This window comes from Cotesia glomerata, linkage group LG2, assembly GCF_020080835.1.
Source record: "Cotesia glomerata isolate CgM1 linkage group LG2, MPM_Cglom_v2.3, whole genome shotgun sequence".
NCBI lineage: Eukaryota > Metazoa > Arthropoda > Insecta > Hymenoptera > Braconidae > Cotesia > Cotesia glomerata.
In genome coordinates this window covers 10,620,924-10,627,275 of record NC_058159.1, presented here as the reverse complement: position 1 = coordinate 10,627,275, position 6,352 = coordinate 10,620,924, and positions in this window count along the sequence as shown.

The window sequence follows — 6,352 nt, the reverse complement described above, 5'->3', positions numbered from 1 at the left end:
TGTGAAGATAATAAAAACAGAAAAATTGTTTAAAATATTTGAATTTTATAAATAATTTGAAAATAAATTATTTTTGAGTCAATAATTTATAAAAAAAAAAAAAAAAACCTATTGTATTAAAATGATAGAACTTTTCAAATTAACTCAGATAGAATTGTATTTGTTAAAATAATAAAAAAAAAAACAATATAAGTGAAATATTTTTAAACGGTCTAAATATAAACAAAAATGATTAGTTTGTTAAAACTATAAAGTTACAAAATATCTTACACCTTGTTCGGCCCGCCTGTCTTACATCTATAATGTTTTGTGAAAAAAAAAAAAAAAAACCAAGATGAAGTTCATACTCTGTCAATTAAGAATAAAGGTAATATAGAAAATAAACAAAAAAGTGGAAATTCAAATAGTAATAATAAAGAATGAACAGCAATAAGAACTTTGCATTGGAACATTTGCAATTCTGATGAAAAATTACTCATTGTAGTAATGATGAATAGAGCCATTTGCAATTAATGACTCGAATAAATTATCTGGTATATATATTGAAATCAAGTGTGTGGGTAGAAAAAATAATTAACACCTAAATAACAAAATAACGATGTTATTATAAATCTAAAGAAGATTCAATTAAATATAACTAAAAATTGGTATTCTATTCTATAAATGTTGGCTATTGTTAAAATTGTTCAACGCGAAGCTTTGTCGTAATATATAAATAAGTATAAATGAAGAAATAAATAAATAAATAAATAAATAAATACACATTTACACATATATTTATTTATTTACTTATGTCTATTAATATATTCTTATTATTGGAAATTCTCTTTCGCGTTTTACTTTAAAAATATCAATTGAAAGTGGACATATATACATAATATTTACGACTTAAAGCTATTTTTACGTCCAGCGAAAAGTAATTTTGAACGACAAAGTTTCTCGTTATTTTAATTATAATGTAAAATGCATGTTCTATTTATTTGTCGTAATAATTTTATTTATTTAAAAAAAGGAGTATGTACGACAAATTTTTTAGAACATATTTCTACTGTAAGAAAATCGAAAGAACCTAAGTTCATTCGATTTATTGCATAAAAAAATCGACACTCTGTACTTGCGATCGAAATCGAAATGTTTGTCCCGTCACAATGTTAGAACTACATATATGATTTTTAACACTATCACAGGGCAAACTTCATGGCTTCGCTAATAACCAACAACACTTAAGTTTTAATGACTTAAATTTCATTTTGGAATTATAAAATGATTTTGGAATTCAATTCGAAAGTAAATTGCACATTTTTTTGAATATCGCTATCCGTCTTGTTTGTTTACAAATTTACTCTGTTTAATTTGTCATTATATATCTAAAAAAATTAATGATCGCATGATACAAAAGAGTCGCATTTTGAGACAATACTACAATTAGTTACACTTATACTTCTAAATTTAATCTAAATGTAATAATATCAGATTCCGAATAATAAATTATCGGTCAATACTAAAATGAATATTACGATTACAGTAATTTAAAAATAAACTGTACTCTATGTCCATTGTGAATTTTTTATTTTGCCTTCTTTCATTTATTCATTTTAAATTTTATTCTTAATGAGTTTTTTAGAATAATAATATCTTTATAATAAGTAATATTGATCATATATAAATTATTTTAACAATTTGATTTTATTTATTAAAAAGTAGTGGGCCTAACATAATCACTTACAGGGTTCTATTTAGTATCAGAATAGGAATTGAATTTCGATTTAGGTACGGATTAAAAAAAAAAGTTTTTTTTCTCGGATAGATAAAAAAAGTGAAAAATTAACATTCTAATAGGCTAATAGAAAAAATTGAGAGATCGAAAAAAGTAGCCAAATTTTTTTAGTGGACTTTAACAAGGGTTAAAAAAATATTAAAAAATTTTTAACGTCATAGTTTTTGAATCTTTTGTTAATAAAGTTATGTATTATATGAATTATTGCTGAGTTTTATAAGATAAATTTATTTTTCGGTTCAATCGACTGCTTTTGATTGTTCCCTTCCGGAGTAAGTTCTACAAGCCAAATACGATAATTTTATTATGCTAGCAATATGCGAGAATTTTTATTTTATCACATTATTATTATTAATATTATTATTATTATTATTGTTAGTATTGGCCATTTGACAATTTTTAACTCTCAAAATTTTCCGCGCTGCCATTTTAGCGTGATAATAAATGTTTTAATGTGTAAATTTATTTTATCATTAAAATTTTTATTGTTGAAGTTTATAAAATGATATTAATTTTTATAATTTGTTCTTTTCAGTACCTGATGAAGATTAATCTGAAAACTTATCCGATAAACTGTAAACATTATTATTTATTAAAAAATGGTTATGAATAAGATTGATATAATATTTAAGAATAATTAAGTGGCGAAGGATATTGCCGTTTGAAAGTTACGAAATTATTAATCGCACTCGAGGACTGTTGCACTTATGATGTGTAAAAATTGTGTATGTATTAACAAAAATGGCTTGAGAAGAAATAAAAAAAAAAGTTCATTGGTTATGTACAATACAAAAAAGCAATAATAGAATCGTATTCTCGTAATAGAATCCTATTCTATCATTTGTAGAGTTAACCAAGCTTGAGAGTCTGATTCAACTGACAGGGGTATGGAATATGTTGCACAATATATGGCTCTCTCCATTCTTTAGACATAATTGTATCTCATATTACCCATGGGAGTTTGATCACCGACACAGTAACAAGGCATACCATCATCATGTATGATATGACATCACCCTCGTATACTTTATCTAAACATAATCTAAACTACCCTTCCATTTCTGTACGTAATTTTTTTGTAATCTGGTAGATGGCACTGTAGTTATTATGTGATACGTATGACAATCAAACGTTTTAATTCTTAAATTAAAAATTTTACTTTAAAGTATTCTCAAGCGTATAAGTGTAAAAAAGGACTACTTGGACTTACCTTTGATAGAAAGTAAGTTTCATTGAATAAGACTATTTTCATTGTTTTATTGAAATCCACGAGTTTGTCAATTAGAAATATAATAATTTGCTTGTTAATAAAATATCGTGATACTTGAAATAAATTTAAGCCTCCATAAAATTGGTAAGTCGTGATGCAGTACAACTTGAATATACTTACGATATGTTGAAGATAATTTCAACTAGGTCACTGTTTTCTTAAAAAATATGCTATCTCTTTTTATTTAAACATTATTTGAGAAAATAGTGATAATAGTCTAAAGATGAAGAGTTTCAAGTTCCACCAAGATCGATTGAGAATTCTAGGTTCTATTCTGATGACAAGGCCGATTATATTATTTATTTATACTAACGCCCATCGGCAATATACATTAAGACTCACAGAATTTATATCAAGTATCAGGGAAAAATTCGAGTGATTAATTAATTAAATTGTTTATTTAGTGGTAAGTGAGCAGCAAGTTCTTCATGGTAGTGATGAAGTTATTAAACGTTCCTCCGTAGAAATCCAAATCGTTGTGTAGGGAATTTACAAGATTGGCAATGCGATTGTGTGGCCCATTAATGACGTAATTTTTGGTCAATTTAGCAGTCTTGAGCAAGCGTTTACGTCTCAATGGTAGATCAGTGGGTGCAAATTCGAAGCTACTTTTGATTTCAGGCGCGTCGATTATAAGCATACATTTTTTAGTCAATGGTTCTTTTGACTAACTTAACTACATAAGACATATAATGGCAAAACTAGTTAAATTTAATTAAGAGAATAAAATTTACTAGATAAAGTTTTATGAAATCTATCTAAAAAATTAATTTACCGATTGATTAAGAGAAATGTATAAACTTCTTCTTCTTTTTTTTGTGAAGACAAAAAATAATGATTAAAGCTTGACATTATCTCTAATCGATAAAGAATTTGAGTAATTTATTTATAAAAATTTTAAAAAATTTAATTGGTTGTTATTCTATTTGTCTGACGCAATTGAAATAAGTATATTATATAGTGATTAATGATTATATCAATAAGAAATGTAACAAAAAGACTGAGATGATTTCTTTTCGATAAGAGAACCGTTTATTATATCTTTTTTTTTATGTTGAGAGGGTATACTTTTTTAAATGTGCGTCTAACTAGGGGACGGCAAATGCAGAGTCGCGGGAGCATCAATATAAGCGGCTTACCTGCCGCAATCAAAATATTAAATACCCGCTTAGAATGGTTCTATTGTCAAGAGAAACTTTTTATATTTATAAACGTATATTACTATTTATTTCGGTTCTTTTGTCAGATTTAAAAATAACGTATTTGTAATAATTAAAGATAATTCTTTTTTAATTACTCAAATTACTCACTTTTATTTAAATGGTTTTGTATTTACTATGAAAGCAACAATGTGTCAACTTGCCTGGAATTGTTCTAGAATAAGTAATGTTTATATTTGTGAACTCAATTTACCAGAACATTAGTCGTAATACGTTTTTCCAGGGTTTTATACTGTTCAAAGATTTTATTGTCAAGTTCCAATAGTATAGGTGATATATATACCTTTATACTGAAAACTATAGTTCATTTATTTTGATTGATAATTTTATGACTTATTTTTTGATAATTAATTTTCGGGATGTTCTTGTTTACAATGGATATTCTTTTTGCTATAAAAATACGTTATTATTGACATATATTGTAATTAGAAATTGTTTGAATAATTTATTAAAAATAGTTTACTTATATTGCTAGAAAAAGTAAGTGCAAACTTAAGGAAAGGTAGAAAGAGGGACAGCGGATGAGGCAAATAAACCACTCAAATAAACTAATGAAAAAAAAAGTGCGTAACTAGTTTTGTTATATTTTATTTAGTTTTGATTTATTTAACAAATATGAATTTATTTGGTCTCAATTTAGATGTTTCACCAATTTTTCTTTATGTAGAAAAATGAATTCTTGTTATATCGTCATGAAAATGATTTCCATGTTACGATATCGATATCAAGGAGAAAAATAAGTTGGAGTCATGACATTGAGTTCGAGGGATAATATGAGTTCTGAAGCTACCTTAAAAAAAAAGATTAAGAGGAACGAGACGTAATTTTTGTTCTAAGATGGATGCAAAGGATCAAATTGAGTTAAAACAAATTTTTTTAAAACACACTTTTTGTGTTTTTATAGTTATTTAATACATGATATATCTGTTATACGATAACGATTTTATTATAATTTTTATTACATCGATATGAATTATTAACATAAGTGCTATTTATTTATAATGGATGTCTAATATAATGAATAGGTAATAACTATTGAAGATGAATAATAATGATAATAATAATAATAATAATAGTAATAATAATAATAATAATAATAATAATGTATATTTAATATATGAAGATCGGTGTTTTAAATTTAATAAATCAAAGATAGTTAATATTATAAGCCAGCTATCCGATCCAAATTGTTGGAGAATGACTAATTTTTCATTATTAATTGTTCACCATAATATTTTATCGGTATGAAGTCTCAATACCATCAGAGAAAATTTAGGTGACGATAATAATTAAAATTTGTTTAGACAATTATTATTAGAGAAAGATGTAATTTTTTATTCAGTGTAACTTTTTTCAGTGACTGAAAAAATAATTCGGACAGCCCAGACCAGGACTCGAACAGTCATTCTCCAACAATTTGGATCGGGTAGCTGGCTTATAATATTAACTATCTTTTATTTATTAAATTAAAAAAAACCGATCTTCATATATTAAATATACATTAAAAATTCCTGGCCAAATGAAAATTACTCAGTCTAACTTAATAGGTAACTGAATAGTAATTACGGATAGGTCTCGGATAGTTTAACGGGTAGAGCATTTGGCGCGTAACCAAAAGATCCAGGTTCGAGTTCTGGTCTGGGATGTCCGAATTATTTTTTCAGTCACTGAAAAAAGTTACACTGAGTAAAAAATTACATCTTTCTCTAATAATAATTGTCTAAACAAATTTTAATTATTATCGTCACCTAAATTTTCTCTGATGGTATTGAGACTTCATACCGATAAAATATTATGGTGAACAATTAATAATGAAAAATTAGTCATTCTCCAATAATTTGGATCGGGTAGCTGGCTTATAATATTAACTATCTTTGATTTATTAAATAATAATAATAATAATGGTATTTATTCGACTGATTTACCTATACTCGGCAGTTTATCACTTACAATTTGATTGCTAATATGAGCTTGATGAGAACTTATTAAATTCCTCATACGTGTTCATACATTTTTCATAATACTCTGAAGTTTATAATTAATACTATTTATAAATTTTCAATAGGAATTCGACTACTTGTTAGC